At 35.8% G+C, this 25,886-nt stretch overlaps 1 pseudogene across 1 annotated transcript in view; it reads left to right on the top strand.

Annotated features, from left to right (window-relative positions):
- The first annotated feature begins 4,604 nt into the window (after positions 1-4,604).
- The window catches only part of LOC307061529 (large ribosomal subunit protein eL36-like), a 41,208-nt pseudogene continuing 19,926 nt past the window's right edge, over positions 4,605-25,886 (top strand). The window contains exons 1-2 of the transcript in view: positions 4,605-4,678; positions 24,057-24,377. The product of the transcript in view is annotated as a large ribosomal subunit protein eL36-like (transcript). The remainder of the gene's footprint in view (positions 4,679-24,056; positions 24,378-25,886) is intronic.

Here is a 25,886-nt window from a genome sequence, read left to right as displayed (position 1 = left end):
CTTCCAGCCCAGCTCAGCAAAATGAGGAATACAGTCAAATAAAAAAAGAAATTATTGCATTTATCTAAAAGAACTAAAGATTAATCTATTTTACTAATCAAATTGAATCTGTACTCCCATTTTCCAATTTTCCAAAATAGGAATATTGGTTGAATTAGGTAATATAACAGCTTAAATGATAGGTTTATGGAAATTAAATGCATGTGGGGAGAGAGTGAGAGCAAGAGCGAGAGAGACTTTCAAATCGCAGCGCTAGTAAATAAGAATTTAGATTAAGAAAAAATTGAAGAATGGATGATATCCCTTCTTATGCATAAATTCTAGTTAAGTCAACAACTTTTGGTCATGACATAGGTCTAAGAATAATTTTATCAAAGTCTATTTGAGATATAAGAAATAGAAGACTCTGAACAAGATAGCATCAGAAAACTGTTTTCTGCTCACGCTTCATATATCACACTTATCTCTAGGACAGAGATCTTAAGATGATTATCCTTTCTCATCATTTAACAATAGGGGCTTACCCAAGACACAGGGGCCAACTGAGGATAGAATATATCCCATCATCTCCATCCTTCTTATCTGTATATTTTTTGCCTCACAAAATTTTTTATGCCAGATAAACTATTTATCCTCAACTAAAATGAAAAACCAAACCAAACAAGACAAAAACAAAACTTCCATGCATTTGAATGTGGGTTGAAAACTGATATTCTGAGAGAGAGAGAGGGAGAGGGAGAGGGAGGGAGAAACGGGGAGAGAGAGAGAGAGAGAGAGAGAGAGAGAGAGAGAGAGAGAGTGTGTTTATGCCTATGTCTGGGATATTACTCATCTTATTTAGTAGTACCTTTTTTCTCCCTAAGGATTTTATAAATACATGACAATATCAGCTATAGATGAAGACAGTTTATTTCTTCCTTTCATTCCTAACTGAATTTGCACATTTTAGTAATGGCTACATCGTTTAAGTAAATTGTAAGAGTCTACATCCTTTTGTCTGTAGGAGCTGGAGAAGCAGTCAGTCAAAAAAAAATACCCTGTTAAGTATAATACTTTATATAAAGAATTACAAAGTAATTTTTGTTTATTTAGCATCCTTTTTAGCTGTTTGTCTTTGAAGGAGAAGTACAGCGGGGCTGGTACAGAAGATTAGATGTATAGGGAATTAAGGGTGGTTTGGTCCGTTTGTATGTTTATGGGAATTAAAAACTACATTTTATGGCATTTAATGCATTTCCTATTTCTTTGTATTAAGCTTGTTATGCAAAGAAAATTTCTAAAAATTAAAATAATAATCTACATAAAGTAATATTCTTCTGTACTCTTGATTTATAGAAAGAAAATAAACATACATTGGATACCATCCATATATATATATTTATTTCTGTCCCTTATGAATCAAACCAACATATTAAACATTTCATATTCTCATTATAAAACTGGCAATAATAGCTTCAAAATTATTAAGAAAATATAAATATGCTGAAAGTTTTACATTTCCCTTGAATAATCAGAAATGAAATTATTTTACAATTAGGATTGAGGAGGATTTTTTGTTGCTCTTTCTTGGTATATTTTTATTACATAATTGTAATGATTTTAAAAGGTGACTTCTCCCCTCATTTTTAGCTGTACAATTAAAATCTAATAAAAATATTTAGGAGAGTGTTTTCTATTTTTATTTGCAAATTTGGGATGATAGCATAAACATCAATTTTTTATTGAGAATCTAGGTAATTTTGTACATTCTGCAAATTTAATTAAAGCAGTATTTCCAAGTATTAACAGAAAGTATAATAACTTGGGATGATTTAAGTACCACTTGATAGCTCAAACTACTCATAAAAGAATACTTTAGAATATTTACAAAAAATATATATCTTACAATATGTAATATTCAATAATATAACCTGAAATTTTTCAGCCCTCTCAGTCTTTGAATAAGATCTGAGTAAACTGCATATGTTTAGAACTTTCAAAATGGCAAATGATGCTCAAAATTTTATTGGTTTTAAGTTTTTGTTTAAAAGTTGTGCCATATATTTAACCAATTGGAAAATGTTCAATAAATATAAAAATATTTTCAGCAAATAATGTGAATATAAGGATTTTCATGAAAAATACTATGTAATCAGACAATATAACTCAGCTATTGAGGAATATGATTAAAATATTAATTGTTTTTATCTAGTGACTGATTAGTCAGAAAACAAATAGAAAAATATTTTGAAATCACAAGTCATTTTAGAGAAAAGATTCTGATAATTCATCCAGTGGAAGTTACACTGAATTTTATTACAGAATTACCATGCTATCTGGAAGAAATGTGAATTGGCTTTGAATGGTATGAATTTGGTATGTAAAAATGATGAAATATGAAACCATATGAAGTGATTACCTCAAAATGAATTAAAACAAGACTCACATAGGAAGGTGGGAAATTATAGATTCCTTTTTTCCAGCTTTGGAATAATAATTTTTTCTCAATTATATTGAGATATAATTGACATATAACATTGTGTAAGTTTAAGGTGTATAATGTGTTGATTTGATGCATATACATTGCAATATGATGACGACCTTAGCATTAGCTAGTACTTTCATCACCTCACGTAATTATCACTTCATTTTTTGTGGTGAGAACTTTTAAGATCTACTCTCTTAGCAACAGAAAAGTATAAATTCTAATAAAAGTTGGTTTATAAGATAAGTATAGGAACTGTGCTTATTGTTTTTAAAAGCAATAAAGGCTGGCATATTCATAAGAATCACATTCATCATAGTATAATTTTAGATCATGATTGTTCTAATTGAATTATGAGAATATTTGTAAAGCTGTATCAACTTTATTGTAAAGTTTTACTTATGTGATATTTTAAAAAATCTAAACTAATGACATGAAACATTTACTAAAGAATATTTTTATCCATTAATTACTTTAATACAAAAATTTAATACTTTAATATTAAATACAAACGTATTTAATATTAAATACTTTAATAAAGTAATTTGATTACTTTAATCAAATTTATTTATTAAGTACATATTTTAAAAATTTACATGTATGCATATACACACATACAGAAATGTACTACATATATCGCAACATGTGCATTATTCTGTACTTAAAGCTTTAAACCAGTAATACATGTATGTATATGTATGTATATATGATACTTTTTTCAAGTCATATTTTAACCTACTTACATTAAAAATATTGATGCTTAGCAGCTTTAGGTATTCGATAGCAGATATAGAATATATCCACTAACATAGAAAGTTTCATTGGATAGTGCTAATTTTGATATTCCTTTTTTGCTGGGCAAGCATTTACAATGAGTAATTACTATGACAAAAAATACTTGAAGAATCATCTTTGTACAAGAATTTGTACCCATGTATGAGCATTTCACCAGGGCACATACCAAAAGTAGAATTATAGATTTATAAAAGATTGATATTTGAAAATTTGAATAATAAATATCAGCAGGTTGCCTTTCAAAGAGGCTATACATCCAAAAGTATATGAGATCATCCATTTAACCATAACTTTTCTGATAAATTTGAGTTTTAAAATATTTTCATGTATTAAATCTGATGCTCACGTAGTCTACTTTGTAAAATGCTTTCCACACTTAGCTTCTGCAATCAATACTGTCCCTGATTCTCTTCCTGCTTATCTGTATTCCCCTTGTTTTCTAGAGTGCCCCTTTCTTCTGGATGTCTTTAAAATGGGATGTTTACCTCAAGATTTTATCCATGGTGCTATTGTTTTACTACTCTGCACTCTGCATCATGTCAATATCTTTAGGTATATAAAATTTTTTTCCCCCAAGTTTCTACTGCTATCTCTAAATATCTCCTAATGGACAGTCCCAGACTAGAATGCATGCTCCACATTAATGAGCGGAAGATTGTCTGTTTTCTCATCTTTTTCCTCAAAGCCTATCACTGTATCTGGCACATTGTAGCCTCAAAATATACAGCATATGATGGTTGACTAAATGAATAAACAGTGGAAGATAGAAAATTTAATAAGAATAATCTTAAAAATCTCTACTTGTTCACTGGTTTATCAAAGTAGGTATTAAACTTCATCCTTTGCCATTATCCTGATTTGATCAATTTCATACTGTAATGATTTTTTTCCTATAGTAAGAAGGAAGAAAATCACTTTTTCCTTCTTCTCTTCTTCTCTCTCTTCTCATCACACCAAATCTCCTTGCAATTTTATTGTTACTGTACTTTCTAGGCTTGTTTTGAACATATATTTTGGGTATATAATATTTAGGTCAGATAAATAAGAGTAGGGTGAAATTTGACTTTTAACTGAGGCTAATCAGATTTAACATTTTGCCACTGATGCATAACAAAGTTTGCAGTATTTCATATAGTGTGCTCTTAAAAATTGAAAACTTCAAATTTATGTTATAAAAGACTTGTAGTAACAAAAGCAGGAATTCTCCTGTTTGCTTTTCTATATTTGAATTTAAAAAGAATAAAATCTTCTAAGTAATAAGAGAAGTTTTTAAGATGTCACTAAGATTAAAGATTTTATAATAGGAAGATTATACTGTATTATCAAGGGGTCCCAATCTAGGTACATGACCCTTCAAAAACAGAGAGATGTGGCAGAAGTTAGTGAGATGCATAGAAGGCAAAATCAGAGTGATTCCAAGTGTGAGAACTCAATAATGGGCCCTAAGATGAAGGGGACATTGTAGAAAGAACGGACAGAGGCCTCAAGGAGCTAGGAGTGGCCCTCAGCTGACATTTAGTAAGGAAACAAGGACCTCAGCCCTACAACCACAAGGAGAAGATTCTGCTAACAATCTGAGTGGGTTTGGGATTGGGTTCAATCTCAAAGCTCCCAGGAAAACAAAGAAACAAGCCCTGCTAACATCTTGATTTTAGTTTAGCAAGACACGTGATAGACTTCTGACCTACAGAAATGAAGATAATAAATATGGGTTTTTTTAAGCCACTAAATTTGGTAACTTGTTATTGCAACAATAGAATACTAACACAGTTACACAAGACCAAAGGCAGAATAAAGCAAGCACCTCTTTTCTTATCCAGTTCAAGAACTAGAAACAGAATGACTTGGAAGGACTAAATGATAGGTAGTATTCCAGACACATTTCTATTACAACCCACAGGACGGATTGATAAAGTATATCTCAGAGCTTCTGGACACAGATATGCTTAAGTTTCAGAGCATTAGACCCAAGCATTGTTGGTGCTTATGCCAGGATTAGCTGAAACAACATTTTGTTTCTGGACTTTCTCCACAATTTTCAGTAATTGGTACACCAAGAAAGTCAGATAATAAAAACAACTACATATTAGCAGGGAACTTAGTGCATCACTAAGGAGGTAAAATCTGAAAATGAGCCTAGTTAATGCTGGGAAGAAAACACTTTGAATGTGTGAACTCTCCTTTCAGAGTCTGATATTAAGAAACTGTTCCGTATATTGATGTATTTGTTTATTAATTTTGCAAAAAAATCTTATCAAGTATGGAATAGTGCTCATGAGATAATTAAATATAAATATATGGTCAGGAAAAGTCAGCTATAAGGTGCAAATAAGGAGCAAATAATGAAATGTGTGATTAATGAAATCATCTTTTATATGAGGACATTTATCAAAAGATCATAAGGCATTTATGAGGAATGCAATTGCTCAATCAACAGAAAGAAATCAAGCACTTATTCCTTCCTACAAAGCACTATGAAGAAATCTTGAGGGCTTCAAATTTTATTGGAATTTTAATAAAAATGATTCCCTTATATTCCTCTGATTTATTTCCTGGTATAATATTATGAATTCTAATTTATTGTTCATTTACCTTTGGATTTACACTATACTTCATATATTCTGAAGTTTGTAAACCAACAATACATTGTTGTTATGCAATGTTTATAAACCCTGTATTCTCTAAATTCGTCATGGTTTCCTTGCTTCTAATTATTTGTTAATAATCATCACCCAAACCTAGGAGACATTTGTATATAGGGTAATCTAAATAGGCAGAACACTTCTCTTCAAAGACTCATTTCACAGTTCACAATTCTTCCTGAACTCTTAAAGTAAATGGGAGCAAATACACAATGTAACATAAAGCTACAGCTACAGGTCATTTTAACTTAGAACAACCTGTACATATTTTGAAAAATTAAAATCAATATGTGTATGTACCTTAAAACTTAAGACACAATTATATGAATAAGAACACTATAAAAAAGGATAGGGTGATGAAATTTTCTGGAAATAAGAAACACTGGTTCACTATAAATTGGAGAGATCAGGTATCTGAACGCTACCTGATTAGAACAGGGGTTGGGCGGTAGAGTGGTACAGTGATTAAGGCAATGTCTATCACTTGTAGTATGAGCATGTGAAACTACACAGACAGCAATTCACATGTACATTTACATGATGTGGTATGAATAAACAGGAACATTCAAAAGAAGAAAGCAAATTCAATGTAAGAGATAGGAAAAAAAAAAAAAAAACACCCAGCAGAAAAAATGAGGTAATTATTTCTGATTAGATGTAAAAATTCCTAAAGATAAACAAGTACTTGTTTGATTTCTATTTATCTTATTATAATGATTTAAACATAATTGAGTTACAATGACTAAATATTGTAGCAGCAATTAATAGTATGCTCGCATATGGCATTACACATTTATTACCTTAGATATGTTTGTGCCTGTGGAGTACTCTTGTTTTAGCAAATTATAAAGATGATTTAATTTCCAGATTCCAAAGTTTAATATATATTATTTGTGACATATCTCTGCATAGGGAAACAATAAAAGAAGAGATAACTGATGATTCAAACATAGTTGTTATGATATTATACATTGTATTCTCTAGATTTAGTAACTGTTGCCTAAGAAAATTAATTATTTTTATATAGGAGGTATAACTTTGTTTTCTTCCCTAGAATAATAAAGTATGTAATCTTAGCAAAGCAAAGCATGGAGAGTAGAGGTAGAGATAGTCATGGTTGAAGCTGTGATCTAGGAAAACAGGAGATAATCTGAACAGGTATAAAGGAGGAGAGAGTCTTAACACACACTCTCAAGACAAGGAGACTATAGGCTAGGTGTATGATCTGATAACATAATATACAAAATATATAATTTATATTATTATTTGATTGGTGTATTAAGAATAAAGAAGTTGGATATCTGAAGAGAAAGTGAAAAGTGGCATACTTGCATAAATCTATGACTCCAAAAATTATTTTTTCTAGTCCCTTGGTAATTCAATGCACCATGAAATTTGAGGTGAAATTCAGCAATGATAAGGAAAAACAAGAAAAAATAGGAAGATTTTATATGCTTTAGTTATAGTTATATTTTATAGGTATCTTGGAAACAGTATAAAGCATGTTTTAATATGAGAAATCAAATTGCAAACAGTTAAATTTACTTAATGGCAATTAAGTGGCAAAAGTAGTCCAACAACAACATATAAGTTCTATATAACACTAAGTTCTCAATTAACAGAGATGTGAAATGGTCTGTATGTGCAATATCCAGCTATTGTTGCATACTTGTTGAACCCCATATTAAACTAGTTAAAAAATGAAAGCATTATATTTAATAATTTTACAGAAAGAGAACCAGCTGCAGTTCTTTCATAAAGGTATCTAATGGGTTTGTACCTCAGTATAGTTGGAAGACTTGATCATCATTTACTGATGATTACTATGGCCCTGAAGCAGTGCTTTATCAAAGATGGTTAATAGAGAGGATAACATTCCTTGCTGCTGGCAAGCGTTCTCGAAGAACCTTCATTGGTAGAGATGAGTAACATAGTGAATATTAGTCTATTGTTTTTATCCGAGAGGGCAGCAGAGACGAATGGCTTTGCCTCTAACCCTTCATGCAGGCATAACACAGAATCACTCCCTGAAGACTGTAGGTTTAAATAGTCATCATCATCGAAATTTTCTTATCTTGGTTCAATGAACATTGGGCACAAGAGATTTTTGCAAAAGTGATAACCTTTTGGGTAATAGCACTACTAACATATTTGTATTTTTTTTCATAGTTTGTATCTGAGATTTTGAAAAATATGCACAAAACACACGGATACACCCATATACACACACACACATGTTAAAAGTAGATGACATTATTCTCAGTGCAAAATTTTCATACTATTATACTTAATTTATAAAAAGTAAAAGAGAAAAGGCCTTCCCAGAAGGAAGATGTCTTAGCTGTCTCAAAGTCAATACCTATACCTACTCTTCTTTTTCCCCCCCTGGGCACAAAGAAACAACTTTACCTCTTTTTATCAAAATTAAACATATTTATCTAGTCTTGACTCCATATCCATACAACTTCAAAGAACTTTACATTTACTATCTCTCTCTTTATAAGAAGGGGATATTTATAGATGTAGGACTTCTGGAGAAAGGAATATAAATGTACAAATACTTTGAGTGTAATTATCAACTGCCTTCTAAAAGGTTGCCTCATTTTATGATCCCAAAAATAACCATGACAGTTTCCTTTTAGGCCATATCTTTAGTGTTAAAATAAATATTATTGACTTTTTAAAAATGTGTGATTATGTGGAAAATGTCAACTACTTGCCATTCTGTTACATTTATCTTACTACAATGGTTCAAACAATTGTTCATACTTTTCCTGTGAATTGCTTTTTTATATATATATTTTTTAACTTATTTATTTCAAAGAGTGCTTCAGGTAAGAGTCCTTACAATCAAATATATATATACACATATATATACACACATATATGCATATATGTGTGTATATATATATATATATATATATGTATACACACACACACACACACACACACACAATATTCTTCAAATTTACCGAAGAAGAATCCAATCTTGAATTTATTCCTATTAACCTCCAAATAATATTTTAAGATCTTGGAAGTAAGAATTAACCCTTTGTGCCTACTTTTCTCCTCTATAAAAGATTAAATGAATTAATATATTCAACCCACTTAGAATAAAGATTGGCAGAACAGAAGCACTTAATAAATGTTAATAATAAAATACTAAATATTTTATCATTACCTAAAAAGCAGTTACATAATTTTTTTCTTTTTGGCTCAGTTCTTTGAAAATATTTTTTTTTATTTTAAGTTGGCACTGGCTCTTTTTCCCTAAAACAATATTTATTTTTTAAAATATGGACCAATTTATTAATATTTAATTTAATGGCATCTAGAATTTGAGCCTTCAAAGACTTTATCATCACAACTATGTAACATAACTATGTAAGTGTTCCCTCTTATTTTTCTGTTATATTAAAATTTGATTTATTTTCTAGTGAATATTTACACTTCTTTTTGTCTAGACTACATATTTATGAAAAAAGTATGAAATATGAGTCTACTTGCTTCTTTATATTGTTATCCAGGTGTCCCAAGACCTTTTAGATCTTAAGACAAAGATTTTGATAGCATATTAATTGATAGAATTTTCTTTATTTTTTATAAAAATGACATAATTGTAAAATGACTTTGTAGCAGATGCTTGAAATCCCAGTTGAATTTAATGCCAAATTAGAGCATTACAACTTGGATTTTGTTGTAACCAGTAAAATAGGCAATATCTGAAACATTAAGCCAATTTTTTCTATTAACTTAAAGTCCTCCCCTTAAACTGTGTGTAAGGAATTCCAAACTGCATGCCACAAGAAAGGATGTCACTACACAGAATAGATGACAAATTATTTGAATATGACCTTTTTACTTTGAAGATAAACTTTTGAAAACTCATGGCAGAGACAACAGTTTGAGACTAAATGATTTTCTCAAAACCATAGTCATGGGAAACTTACCAAAAATACAGAACATAAAAATGATGGGAGAGGGCTTCCCCTGTGGCACAGTTGTTGGGAATCTGCATGCCAATGCAGGGGACACAGGTTCAAGCCCTGGTCTGGGAAGATCCCACATGCTGTGGAGCAACTGAGCCCATGCACCACAACTACTGAGGCTGCGCTCTGGAACCCATGAGCCACAACTACTGAGCCCGCGTGCCACAACTACTGAAGCCCATGCGCCTACAGCCTGTGCTCCACAACAAGAGAGGCCACCGCAATGAGAAGCCCATGCACCGCAACGAAGAGTGGCCCCCACTCGGTGCAACTAGAGAGGGCCTGCATGCAGCAACAAAGACCCAACGCAGCCAAAAATAAAATAAAAATAAAATAAATATATTAAACAAAATGTAATTGGAGATGGAAAGTGTCAAAAAGCAAAGGAAAAGATAAAACATGAAAAAAGGGAAGATAATTAATTTTAATAATTTTGATTTTTGATAATATTGTAGTTTTATTTTTGGCAATAAACATATAATTATTTATTTATGGTTAAGTGGTTATACACATAAATATTATACATCTTAATATATAGAAGATATTTTGGAATTTTACACACGTATAAGTAAATCTCTGTCCATGTCAATTATGTCTCAATGTGTAAGGAAAAGAAATGTTGTATAGTTCTATATTCTTAATATATATTTATTAATCTTCCACCCTTGACAAACATGTAACTATGTTTAAATTTTTAAAAATTAAGTTAAAACATTTTACCAGTTTTATGTCATTTTGTATTTCTTTGACTATTTGTGTTATTTAAATATTTTTCTTTTCTTTTTTACATTCTGTGGAAGTATTTTTAATAAAGTATAGTTGATCTACAATATTATATCATTTTCAGGTGTACAATATTCAATATTTTTATCGATTGTAATCCATTTAAAGTAATTACAAAATAATGGCTATATTTCTCTCTGCTGTACAATATATGCTTGTTGCTTATTTATTTTATACATAGTAGTTTGTGTCTATTAGTTTAGTACCTCACTCTCACCTCACTCCCTTCCCTCTTACCACTGGTTTTTTTTTTTTTTTTTTTTGCTGTATGCAGGCCTCTCACTGTTGTGGCCTCTCCCATTGAGGAGCACTGGCTCCAGACGCGCAGGCTCAGCGGCCATGGCTCACGGGCCCAGCTGCTCCTCAGCATGTGGGATCTTCCTGGACCGGGGCACGAACCCATGTCCCCTGCATCGGCAGGCAGACTCTCAATCACTGCGCCACCAGGGAAGCCCCCCCCTTACCACTGTTAACCACTAAGGTTGATCTCTGTATCTGTGAGTTTGTTTCTGTTTTGTTACATATATTTGTTTGTTTTATTTTTAAGTTTCCACATATAAGTGATAACAGAGTATATATCTTTCTCTGTCTGAATTATTTCACTAAGAAAAATACTCTTCAGGTCTGTCTGTCCATGTTGTTGCAAATGGCAGAATTTCACTCTTTTCTATGGCTGAGTAATATTCCATTATATATCCAGGAATTAGGAGATTTTTTTTAGATGCAAAAATGGACACACGTATTAAAATATTGTTTGATGTAATGAGAAGTTTGCATATAGCACTTCTGCTGCATGCCAAAATGCCACAGTGTCTGCAGGAAAAGTACTATTGTGATTGCTTTAGTTGGGAAAAGAACCAGCTGCCTCTCTCACGAAATATTATTTTTAATTTAAAGAATTACTGACAGAAGAAAACACTTATTATTCAGAATTGGGTATTATACAATAATTTTCTTCCAAATAAATGGTTACTTTAAGGAAAACAAATGATGATGGTAGGTTGTTGCCAAGGTAAAACTTGAGTTGAAAATTTTTGAAAAACTGCTACAGTGAACTTAAGAGCTCTGGATACTTAAGGACTATCCTGACAAAACTGATGGTAATGTTAATTAATGGGTTTTTTAATTATTTACCATAAAATATATCAACTTTGACAGATCTACATAACTGCAAGAACTAATATTTTCCAACTGACAAAAATACAATGTTACAAAATCACACATGAGTAAAAGACCAATTCAAAGTGCAAAACAGACCAATGGATTATAATATAACAGATTATAAAATTGTCATTGATATGGCTTCTGATTTCATTTTGCAACTAACTTTTAAGGAAATACCGCTTATCAAATTATGGGGTAGTATACAAGAAGAATGTCACAAGCATCTGAAAACTAATAAATATGCCTCCCTTTTCTAAGTGCATATTTGAGTGGGGCCAGGTTTTCTTCATACACAAAACAACATATTCCAACAGACTGAATACAGAAGCAGATTTGAGAATCCTGCTGTGTTCTAATAAACTAGGTATTAAAGAGATCTGAAGCATTATAAACAATTGCCACCTTTCTCATTAATTTTTGTTTTGCAAAATGTAGGATTTTTATAAAAAATAAGATATTTCCATTTCCATTAATAATTTCTTTTGCTATTTTAAATGAATTATGAAACATTTGTTTTTTTTGTTTGTTTGTTTGTTTGTTTTTTGCCATACACGGGCCTCTCACCGCTGTGGCCTCTCCCATTGCGGAGCACAGGCTTCGGACGCGCAGGCTCAGCGGCCATGGCTCACGGGCCCAGCCCCTCCGCGGCACGTGGGATCCTCCCGGACCGGGGCACGAACCCGTATCCCCTGCATCGGCAGGCAGATTCTCAACCACTGCGCCACCAGGGAAGCCCGAAACATTTGTTTTTTTTTTTTTTTTTTGTGGTATGCGGGCCTCTCACTGTTGTGGCCTCTCCCGTTGCGGAGCACAGGCTCCGGACGCGCAGGCCCAGCAGCCATGGCCCACGGGCCCAGCCGCTCCGCGGCACATGGGATCCTCCCAGACCGGGGCACGAACCCGTATCCCCTGCATCGGCAGGCGGACTCTCAACCACTGCGCCACCAGGGAGGCCCAACATTTGTTTTTTAAGTGTTATCTTCTAATATGATACATCTTGATAGATATGAGCCAAATAAACAAAAGCTATTCGGGGTCCACACCAATTATTGTGTAACAGTGTCCTGAGATCCAAAAGTATGACAAAAACCACCCAAATAAATTACTAGATTATGGTGAAGAGGAACCACATTATTCTGAATGGCCAGTTCACTGCAAAGTTGAAAAGATCTAGTACAAAACTACCTCAGTACAAAACTTTACTCTGCAGCTTACCTTGGACAGTTAGTTTAGTGACAGTAATAATGCCTACTCTCAAGTTGCTATAAGAGGAGTATGCCAGGCATATATATATGAGTGCTTTTTAAAAAGAAAACGAATTAGCCGTTATTGTTATGCATATTGTTTGCAACTGTTTTTCTGTTATTGGGTATGGTCTCTACTCATCCTGAATCACATGACTTGAGTTTGGTATGGGGGTTACATAAAAACTTTGAGAAAAGAGGAAGGAAATAACAGATTTGCCTATTAAAAGTGAGAACTACATATTTAAGTTAGTATATAAGAGTTCTGAAACTCTAAATGAGACTAAACACATTTCTTCCACTGACCCATTTTTAATCATTTAAAATTCTATAACTTTTTCCTCTAAATGCTATCTAAACTTTATCCCTGAGCTTGCATATGAAATAACACCTTCTTGTCTTAATAGACAAAAACAATGGCATGTTAAAACTTGTCTCTAAAGTCACAGCATAACAGAACACTTTACAGGAAATAATAACTCTTTTGTGGTTGTAGACTAAAAAAGAAAATTCTGAAGGTAATTCAGATAAAAGACTCTACTGGTTATCTAAGTGCCAGCTTCAGATACTGCTTTAATTTGTAATTGCATGTCAGTTAGTAAGGAATAAAACCAAAGAACAGAATTCTATCACGTGGATTTGTATGCTTCCCAATTCAGTGATGGTTTAGTTCAAGCTGGCAACTGTAACAAGCCTCAAAACGTATAATCAATCAGAAATGATAAAAGTTTATCACACACTCAAATGAAGTCCAAAATTGGTGTTCTGTATCCGTGACTGTCCCTCGTGCAAGCAATCATTTGAGCACCCAAGCTCCCTTCATTTTGTAGTTCTGCCATTTCAAGAAGTGCCTTCTAAGTTTCCCATGCTGCTCTGCATGAAGATTGTGAAAAAAAATAAGAGTATAAAGATCACAGATAGGAGAATCTTATGAAGTGGCATACATGATTTCTGCTTATACTCACTGCATCATCTAGAATTCCAACTTGTTCCTGCATTTTACTAAAATGAGGCTGGAAATCAGTATAGTTGTGGGTCAATGATAAAGGGAAACAGGTTTGCTAGCACAATGATTATACTTGTTCATTAACTAGATGAAAGAAGAAAGACACCCCATAATCATGGGCCTGATAAGATTTTTCAACATTTTTATTTAGGTTGAAAAATTTAGTATCTACATGGGGATGAGGTCATATCCCTAGCATAAAAAAAATAGTAGTAGCATAAAATTCTAATGTCTGTGTAGCAGTATTTCTATTTTGGATTATTTAATAGCTGTCTCAGGCTAAAAGCTTACTCTTCTAAACCCATGAGAGTAACAGGCTGTGGGGGAATAAAAAGATGAGATTTAGTCACATTGGCCTCATTCAAATACTAAAAATGGTTGTTAACTTTGATTTATCAAGAACTCTTCTGGATTTAAATCACTGTTTTTATAGATGAAAAGTTTATATAATATACTACAGGCTCACAGTTTAATGATATATGTATATAGATCAAAAAGAATGAAGTGAAATGGATCTCAAAAGTAAGAAATGTACTAATGTAATTTTTGAATGTGCTATAGTACATTATTATTTACTCATTAATCATGGGTTACAGGCTCGTGTTATTTGAAAATTTGCTATGCAACATATTTTCAGGAGCAGGTTACAGAAGAAAGCAAGGAATTACATTTAGCACACAAATATGGCATCTTGATTTCTTATTGAAAATTTTATTTTGGTAAATTTTTATGTCCTTTCTTATAAAGATGTCTCATTTTTTCAGCCACTCCTAACATTCAATATTGAACCATACCCCATATTTTATTTAACCAGTTTGTTTCCAATATTTTCATATTACAAAAATTCTACAATAAATGTTTATCTATCTATGTACCTACTTACCTTATTGGAGGCTGGGGATTAGGCCATTCCTGAAGGTCAGCATAGTTCAACAACATGTTCCTGCTCCAGTAGAGTAAGAGACCCTTATTTTATTTCTTGTACAATTAAAGCATTTTCAGTCTGCTGAGTATTGACAATGCTATTGCCTCAAAAAGTTCATAGATTCTGATCTAGTTGTTGCATTTTGTTATGTTCAACAGCACCCTAGTCAGAACTTTGCCCTAGGGGGAGACCTTCAAGATGGCGGAGGAGTAAGTCGCGGAGGTCACCTTCCTCCCCACAAATACATCAGAAATACATCTCCATGTGGAACAACTCCTACAGAACACCTACTGAACGCTGGCAGAAGACCTCAGACCTCCCAAAAGGCAAGAAATTCCCCACGTACCTGGGTAGGGCAAAAGAAAAAAGAAAAAACAGAGACAAAAGAATAGGGCCGGGACCTGCACCTCTGGGAGGAGCTGTGAAGGAGGAAAGGTTTCCACACACTAGAAGCCCCTTCGCGGGCGGAGACTGCTGGTGGCGGAGGGGGGAAGCTTCGGAGCCGTGGAGGAGAGCGCAGCAACAGGGCTGCGGAGGGCAAGGCGGAGAGATTCCCGCACAGAGGATCTGTGCCGACCGGCACTCACCAGCCCGAGAGGCTTGTCTGCTCACCCGCCGGGGCGGGCGGGGGCTGGGAGCTGAGGCTCGGGCTTCGGAGGTCAGATCGCAGGGAGAGGACTGGGGTTGGCGGCGTGAACACAGCCTGAAGGAGTTAGTGAGCCACGGCTGGCCGGGAGGGAGTCCGGGAAAAGGTCTGGAGCTGCCGAAGAGGCAAGAGACTTTTTCTTGCCTCTTTGTTTCCTGGTGCGGGAGGAGAGGGGATTAAGAGCGCCGCTTTAACGAGCTCCGGAGACAGGTGCGAGCCGCGGCTATCAGCGTGGACCCAGAGACGGGCATGGGACGCTAAGGCTTGCTGCTGCAGACAACAAGAAGCCTGTGTGCGAGCACAGGTCACTATCCATACCTCCCTTCCGGGGAGCCTGTGCACCCGGCCACTGCCAGGGTTCCGGGATCCAGGGACAGCTTCCCCGGGAGAACGCACGGCGCGCCTCAGACTGGTGCAACGTCACGCCGGCCTCTGCCGCTGCAGGCTCGCCCCGCCTCCGTGCCCCTCCCTTCCCCCTGGCCTGAGTGAGCCAGAGCCGCCGAATCAGCGGCTCCTTTAACTCCGTCCTGTTTGAGGGAAGAACAGACGCCCACAGGCGACCTACATGCAGAGGTGGGTCCAAATCCAAAGCTGAACCCCGGGAGCTGTGTGAATAAAGAAGAGAAAGGGAAATCTCTCCCAGCAGCCTCAGGAGCAGCGGATTAAATCTCCACAGTCAACTTGACGTACCCTGCATCTGTGGAATATCTGAATAGACAACGAATCATCCCAAAACTGAGGTGATGGACTTTGGGAGCAACTGTAGACTTGGGGTTTGCTTTCTGCATCTAATTTGTTTTTGGCCTTATGTTTATCTTAGTTTAGTATTTAGAGTTTATTATCATTGGTAGATTTGTTTATTGATTTTGTTGCTTTCTTCCTTTTTTTTAATATATAGACATATTTTTTTCCCTTTTTCTCTTTCTGTGAGTGTGTATGTATATGCTTCTTTGTGTGATTTTGTCTGTATAGCTTTGCTTTTACCATTTTCCTAGGGTTCTGTCTGACCATTTTTTTGTGTTTTTTTAATTTTTACTTTTTTTAATTTTTAATAATTTTTTAAATTTTAATAACTTTATTTATTTTTCTTTCTTTCTTTCATTTTTTCTTCCTTTTGTTCTGAGCCATGTGGCTGACACGGTCTTGGTGCTCTGGTCGGGTGTCAGGCCTGAGTTGGGAAGGCTGAGTTCAGGACATTGGTCCACCAGAGACCTCCCAGCTCCACATAATATCAAATGGCAAAAGCTCTCCCAGAGATCTCCATCTCAATGCTAAGACCCAGCTCCACTCAACGACCAGCAAGCTACAGTGCTGGACACCCTATGCCAAACAACTAGCAAGACAGGAACACAACCCCACCCATTAGCAGAGAGGCTGCCTAAAATCATAATAAGGTCACAGACACCCCAAAACACACCACCAGATGCGGTCCTGCCCACCAGAAAGACAAGATCCCGCCTCATCCACCAGAACACAGGCACCAGTCCCCTCCACAAGGAAGCCTACACAACACACTGAACCAACCTTAGCCACTGGGGGCAGACACCAAAAACAATGGGAACTACAAACCTGCAGCCTGTGCAAAGGAGACCCCAAACACAGTAAATTAAGCAAAATGAGAAGACAGAGAAACACACAGCAGATGAAGGAGCAAGGTAAAAACCCACCAGACCAAACAAATGAAGAGGAAATAGGTAGTCTACCTGAAAAAGAATTGAGAGTAATAATACTAAAGATGATCCAAAATCTTGGAAATAGAATGGAGAAAATATAAGATACGTTTAACAGGACCTAGAAGAATTAAGAGCAAACAAACAATGATGAACAACACAATAAATGAAATTAAAAATTTTCTAGAAGGAATCAATAGCAAAATAACTGAGGCAGAAGAACAGATAAGTGACCTGTATGGTAAAATAGTGGAAATAACTACCGCAGAGCAGAATAAAGAAAAAAGAATGAAAAGCATTGAGGACAGTCTTAGAGACATTTGGGAGAACATTAAGCACACCAACATTCGAATTATAGGGGTCCCAAAAGAAGAAGAGAAAAAGAAAGGGACTGAGAAAATATTTGAAGAGATTATAGTTGAAAACTTCCCTAATGTGGGAAAGGAAATAGTCAATCAAGTCCAGGAAGCACAGAGAGTCCCATACAGGATAAATCCAAGGAGAAACACGCTAACACACATATTAATCAAACTATCAAAAATTAAATACAAAGAAAAAATATTAAAAGCAGCAAGGGAAAAACAGCAAATAACATACAAGGGCATCCCCTTGTATGTTAACAGCTGATCTTTCAGCAGAAACTCTGCAAGCCAGAAGAGAGTGGCAGGACATATTTAAAGTGATGAAAGGGGAAAACCTACAACCAAGATTACTCTACCCAGCAAGGATCTAATTCAGATTCAATGGAGAAATTAAAACCTATACAGACAAGCAAAAACTAAGAGAATTCAGCACCACCAAAACAGCTTTACAACAAATGCTAAAGGAACTTCTTTAGGCAGGAAACACAAGAGAAGGAAAAGACCTACAATAACAAACCCAAAACAATTAAGAAAATGGTAATAGGAACATACATATTGATAACTACCTTAAATGTGAATGGATTAAATGCTCCAAACAAAAGATAGACATATTCTGGCTGAATGGATACAAAAACAAGACCTGTATATATGCTGTCTACAAGAGACCCACTTCGGACCTAGGGACACATACAAAATGAAAGTGAGAGGAAGGAAAAAGATATTCCATGCAAATGGAAATCGAAAGAAAGCTGGAGTAGCAATTCTCATTATCAGACAAAATAGACTTTAATATAAAGATTATTACAAGAGACAAAAAAGGACACTACATAGTGATCAAGGGATCAACCTATGAAAAAGATATAACAATTTTAAATATTTATGCACCCAACATAGGAGCACCTCAATACATAAGGCAAATGCTAACAGCCATAAAAGGGGAAATGGACAGTAACACAATCATAGTAGGGGACTTTAACACCCCACGTTCACCAATGGACTGATCATCCAAAATGAAAATAAATAAGGAAACACAAGCTTTAAATGATACATTTAAAGGTTCTGGTTACATTTTTTTCCTTTTTTTTTTCTTTTCCTTACATTTTCTGCTATTTGAGTTTTAAGTTTATCTTGAAACGTAGAATGTATGTTTTTTTGTGTGCATTAATTAACATATTTAATTTCTAGGTGTTAGGTTTTTCAACTTCCAGCATTTTTTCCACCTAGATTTTTTTTTTTTTTTTTTTTGTGGTACGCGGGCCTCTCACTGTTGTGGCCTCTCCCGTTGCGGAGCACAGGCTCCGGATGCACAGGCTCAGCAGCCATGGCTCACGGGCCCAGCCGCTCCGCGGCATATGGGATCCTCCCAGACCGGGGCACGAACCCGTATCCCCTGCATCGGCAGGCGGACTCTCAACCACTGCGCCACCAGGGAGGCCCTAGATTTTTTTTTTAAGTCTTTATTGAATTTCTTGCAATATTGTTTCTGTTTTATGTTTTGGTGTTTTAGCCTCAAGGCATGTGGAATCTTAGCTCCCCGACCAGCCGAACCCCACCCCCAGCATTAGAAGGTGAAGTCTTAACCTCTGGACGGCCAGGCAAGTCCCCTTTTTCACCTAGATTAATTTCATATCTGATATCATTATGACATGAGTATTACCTGTAATTTAAAACATTTTTTGTAATTTATGAAGGTTTACTTTGTAGCCTAAATAATGATCAGTGTTATATGCAGGTTTCATGGGTGCATGAAAACATTTCTCGTCCATTGTGAAATACCAGGAAGGTTAATATCTAAATTGGATCTAACTAATGTTCATCACACTTTATTTTCTTGAAAAATATACGTATTAGTATGGAGAATTTATATACCTGATGCAGGCTTCTCGTTGCGGTGGCTTCTCTTTGTTGTGGAGCATGGGCTCTAGGCATGCGGGCTTCAGTAGTGGTGGCACGTGAGCTCAGTAGTTGTGGCTCGTGGGCTCTAGAGCACAGGCTCAGTAGTTGTGGTGCACAGGATTAGTTGCTCCACGACATGTGGGATCTTCCTGGACCAGAGCTCGAACCCGTGTCCCCTGCATTGGCAGGGGGATTCTTAACCACTGTGCCACCACGAAGTCCCTGTGCAGCTTTTAACCTTGCTTTCATTCTTTGTAGGCATCTTTTTTTTGCAACTCTGCCATCTCACAATCCTCTCTCTCTCTCACACACACACACACACACACACACTTTTCAGAATATTCTGCTATTTCATCTTTACAACCTTATTTTATAAAGGAGATTGTTTCAAAAAATTTTTAATTGATGGTAATATATTAAGTCACAATTTTCATTTCCCCTATGCCACACTTACTTATATTCTTCCACTGCCATGATATTTTCCTCTTCTTTTCTTTTATCTTGTAATACATGTATTATTATAACTAATTCCTATTTTATTGCAAGGATATTAATGATTTCTGAACAAATTATTTTCTGGATATTCATATCTGAATAGGAATAAAGATAACTTCCAGAATGAAAGAATTTCTTCTTCTGACCTACTCTTTAGTGTGGGCTCTTTTAAGTTTTATGTCTTCATGGTCAGCAAATATTACTCACAAAGACAAGTCACAATGGAGAATGTCTCTTCATCTTCACTCCTCTCCAGTCAGAAGCTTCTTGGAAAAAAAAAATATATATATATATATATGTATATATTGTTTATAAGATTCCCTGTATAACCCTGCCTTTCCTCCTTCTCAAGAATTGATACCAAAATCTGATTCAGGAAGTATAGCCATCTAGCCTGCATATATGTTTTCATGTTTCCAAAGAGGTAGTATTAGATTTTAATTTCGGATTCTGCTATTAATTTAAAGAATAATGTTTTTGTTTGACTTAATTTATGTAGTTAACGATGAATACTCCCTCTGTCTTCCCGCAGTCTTGAGCTACACGCATACTTGCAAAGATACATGAATGTACACATAAATACACGCATGCATTTCAAATATAGATATCTCCTAGTCTCACAGATGATGGCTCTTTTTTTTTTTTTCTAGTTATCTTGTTGCTTTTGGCTTTTGGATAGTTTTTAGAGGAGAAGGAAACCATCATCTTTATTAATCAGTTGATTAAAACTAGAATAAAAGTTATACTTGTAATCTTTAATTTTAGTTTTTCAAAAAAGGTTATATTATTATAATCTATAAGTCTGTCAAAAATGATTTTACCAAAGATCTATAAAGCACCAGAAAAAGTTATATAGGTAGTTTGAAAGAAAGCCTGCAGTTTGATGCTGCTGGTAATTAGGTTTTGTTGTCTGGGCCACATTTTTATTTGACTTCACACATTTTCATTTGAACACCAACTGTTACAAAGCATATGGACTTCCATAGCAATCCCATATGCTACATAATAGCTGGCTGCTATCTATTTAAGATTCAGACAATGATGAGATTTCATAACGATTGTGAAGTAGGAGAACTTTAAACTTTTTATCTAGTTTAATATATATTTTAGAGACTCTAAAGTACAGGATTATGCTGTTTTATTATGTTAGGTTCTGTTCCTCCTTATGTGCTTTTGTAGTTTGAGTAGGAATGTTTATAAAATATTATAAAATTTGGTACTGTAAATGAGAACTATTTTGTATTAAATGCAAATAATTGGAATGCCCAGCCGTATTTTCATTTATGAATAAGAAGATCATTTTTTGAGAATATCACCAAAGATAGAAGACCCCAGCCTCCATCCCTGCCCAAAGATCAACAATTAGACAGCTATATATGAAAAGAAATAGCTCCAGCAGTGCTCAGGAGCCCAATTAAGAAACTTCAGCAACACAGTGGAACAAAAAAACTGAGAATAATTGCACTAAAAGGAAAAGAAGAGCAGCTTCATTTTGCCTGCATCATTTCTTTACCCCGGCCAGTACTGCTCAATGCCAAGAGGGAACTCCATGTCTCAAAAGAGTTCCCCAAGCCAGGAAAGCGAGAGTGGGGTGAGCAACAAACATCTGTAGCTTTTGGGGGCACTGCACAAAGAACTTGCTTCAACTTTTACTTCACCCAGAAACTGCAAAGCTGAGATATAATAAAGATGACTTGGAATAAGGAAGAAAAGAAGGGCAGGGTCAAATAGTATCAGCCACCAGCAGGAGTAACTGCAGTTTCCAATGGTCTCCTCTCACTGCCTAAGAAACCAAGGGCCAGTATAGCCATCGTGGAACTCTTGGAGATTTTAACACTGAGGTGGTCCCCAATGAGATTTTGTGTTTGCAGACACTAGCCACCTCAGTTCCTCCTCACTCTCTCCCCTCACCTCATGCTGGAGCCCAGGATCCATACTGGCAACCAACCCCAGCCTCTGTGGCTGCACAAGTGAAAGATGCCATTCTAGACCCCTGTGGCTGACCTACACTGCTGTGATTGCATTGGGGAATAGCCTCTACAACTGTGCACTTCCTGTCATTTGCCTGGCTCCTGTCACTGACCTTCACTGCATGTGCATACCAGTGGCAAGACCTTGGAGCCAATATAGATCAATGGAACAGGATAGAAAGCACAGAGATAAACCCATGAACATATGGGCACCTTATCTTTGATAAAGTAGGAAGGAATATACAATGTAGAAAAGACAACCTCTTCAATAAGTGGTGCTGGGATAGGGAAATCAGCTCAGTGCTTTGTGACCACCTAGAGGGGTAGGATAGGGAGGGTGGGAGGGAGGGAGATGCAAGAGGGAAGAGATATGGGGACATATGTATATGTATAGCTGATTCACTTTGTTTTAAAGCAGAAACTAACACACCATTGTAAAGCAATTATACTCCAATAAAGATGTTTAAAAAAAAAAGTGGTGCTTGGAAAACTGAACAGCTACATGTAAAAGAATGAAATTAGAACACTCCCTAACACCCACAAAAATAAACTCAAAATATATTAAAGACCTAAATGTAAGTCCAGACACTATAAAACTCTTCGAGGAAAACATAGGCAGAATACTCTATGACATAAATCACAGCAATATCCTTTTTGACCCACTTCCTAGAGAAATGGAAATAAAAATAATCAAATGGGACCTATGAAACTTAAAAGCTTTTGCACAGTAAAGGAAACCATAAACAAGAGAAAAAGACAACACTCAGAATGGGAGAAAATATTTGCAAATGAAGCAACTGACAAAGGATTAATCTCCAAAATTTACAAACAGCTCATGCAACTCAATATCAAAAAAACAACCAATCCAAAAATGGGCAGAAGACCTAAATAGACATTTCTCCAAAGAAGATATACAGATTGCCAACAAACACATGAAAGAATGCTCAACATCACTAATCATGAGAGAAATGCAAATCAAACCCACAATGAGGTATCACCTCACACCAGTCAGAATGGCCTTCATCCAAAAATCTACAAACAATAAATGCTGGAGAGGGTGTGGAGAAAAGGGAACCCTCTTACACTGTTGGTGGGAATGTAAATTGATACAGCCACTATGGAGAACAGTATGGAGGTTCCTTAAAAAATGAAAAATAGAACTACCATACAACATAGCAATCCCACTACTGGGCACATACTCTGAGAAAACCGTAATTCAAAATCATGTACCACAATGTTCATTGCAGCTCTATTTACAATAGCCAGGACATGGAAGCAACCTAAGTGTCCATCGACAGATCAATAGATAAAGAAGATGTGGCAGATATATACAATGGAATATTACTCAGCCATAAAAAGAAATGAAATTGAGTTATCTGTAGTGAGGTGGATCGACCTAGAGTCTGTCATACAGAGTGAAGTAAGTCAGAAAGAGAAAAATAACATATGTTAACACATATATATGGAATCTAAAAAGAAAAAAAATGGCTATGAAGAACCTAGGGGCAGGAAGGGAATAAAGACACAGACCTACTAGAGAAGGGACTTGAGGACATGGGGAGAGGGAAGGGTAAGCTGGGACAAAGTGAGAGAGAGGCATGGACATATATACACTACCAAATGCAAAATTGATAGCTAGTGGGAAGCAGCCGCATAGCATGGGGAGATCAGCTCAGCTCAGTGCTTTGTGACCACCTAGAAGGGAGGGATAGGGAGGGTGGGAGGGAGGGAGATGCAAGAGGGAAGAGATATGGGGATATATGTATATGTATAGCTGATTTGTCATAAAGTAGAAACTAACACACCATTGTAAAGCAATTATACTCCAATAAAGATGTTAAAATAAGTAAATTAATTAATTAAAAAAAAAAGATGTTCTAAGATTCTCTTGCTTTTCACCCACCGGTATCTGTTTGTCAACTGTGGAATATCTATATAATGGAATGCTACTCAGCAATATAAAAGGAACAGACTACTGGCTCTTCCACCCTGGCAGCCATTGAAGAGCAGCAGCCATAGCTCTGTGCTACCCCATGGCTGTGGGCCTCAACAAGGGCCACAAGGTGACCAAGAAGTGAGCAAGCCGAGGCACAGCCACCGACACAGACGCCTCACCAAGCACACCAAGTTTGGCAGGACATGATCCGGGAGGTGTGTGGCTTCACCCCTTATGAGCTGAGGGCCATGGAGCTGCTCAAGGTCTCCAAGGACAAGTGGGCCCTCAAGTTCATCAAGAAAACGGTGGGACACACATCCATGCCAAGAGGAAGAGAGAGAAGCTGAGCAACGTCCTGGCCGCCACGAGGAAGGCAGCAGCCAAGAAGAGGTGAGCCTTTCCCCGCTGTGCACAATAAAACTTTTTCAGAAAGAAAAAAAAAGGAACAGACTACTGATAACAGTCTAAACAAATCTAAAAGTCATTGTGCTGAGTAAAATAAGCCAAGCAAACAATAGGACCCACGTATAATTCTATTTTATCAAATTCTAGAAAATGCAAGCTAAAATGTAGTAATAAGTAATTCAGAGATTATCAGAGAGCTGTGCAGGAATTGAAAAAAGCACAAGGAAACTTTGGGGGGAATGATAGAAATGTTTACTGTATTGATTGTGGTGATGGTTTCACGTCTCTATACAAATGTCAAAATTGGTCAAATCATAGAATTTAAACATGTGCAGTTTATTATACATCAATTAAAATTTAATAAAGTTATAATAAAATGAAGCCCAAAATAAACATTTTTCGAGAAAAAGTGTTGAAAAAGGGATTGTCAGTAAACCTGCACTGAAAGAAATGTTACTGAAAGTTATTCAGTAAAATGAAAAGGGCACACCAGATAGAAATTTGGATATACTAAAAGAAATGAACAGTAGCAGAAATGGTAAATGCATGAGTAAATTTTTAAAAATTAAAAATAAAACAAATTTGGCTGTTTAAAGTCAAAACTATATCAATATATTGTCAGGTGTGTAACCGGTGTAGAAATTAGATGTATGTATGTATGTATCAAATAATCAATTCCATTGGTTACATTCAGAGTTGCCATAAAATGTGGAAGGGGGACTGTCCTCTGTACCTCAAATGAACTAGGCATTTCCCTGGGAATTGCTGGGGAGGGACCAATTTGTGAGCAGTGAGCTGAGGGAGTCAGTGCCTGTGTCCTGAAGGGGAATCCCATCAATGCACCACAGCATCCACTATAATAATATTCTTCTTCATTATTATTTTTTGGATTGTCAATTCAGGATTATTTTTTTTTTTTTTTTTTTTTTTTTGCGGTACGCGGGCCTCTCACTGTTGTGGCCTCTCCCGTTGCGGAGCACAGGCTCCGGATGCGCAGGCTCAGCGGCCATGGCTCACGGGCCCAGCTCTGCAGCATATGGGATCCTCCCGTACCGGGGCACGAACCCGTATCCCCTGCATCGGCAGGCGGACTCTCAACCACTGCGCCACCAGGGAGGCCCCAGGATTATTTTTAAGTAAATTTGTTTCATTGTTTTTACATACATTATCTATATTGTATTGATCAGAGAAAATCAGTGTTCACAAAAAGAAATGTATACCATCCCTTATAACACTCACAGTGCACAAACTATGATTTGAAATATAACCAGTTAGGAGACACTATATGCTATATAATTTATCACTATAAATATGTATTCTTAAAATTAGGTACATGAAATATGAAACAATATGAGGATTTACACATTGATATAGTAGAAAGTATGCGACGCTACAGTATAGCCTACAAACAATAATAAATCAGAACTTTTACTTATTGCTGAATATCGTTTTGTGTGTCACGTATAATTTCACAGGTAATTTTATAAAAATCCT

This window comes from Hyperoodon ampullatus, assembly GCF_949752795.1.
Source record: "Hyperoodon ampullatus genome assembly, chromosome: 12".
Classification (NCBI taxonomy): Eukaryota; Metazoa; Chordata; class Mammalia; order Artiodactyla; family Ziphiidae; genus Hyperoodon; species Hyperoodon ampullatus.
The sequence above is the reverse complement of the archived record's forward strand: the minus strand, read 5'-3'. Positions and strand labels throughout refer to the sequence as shown.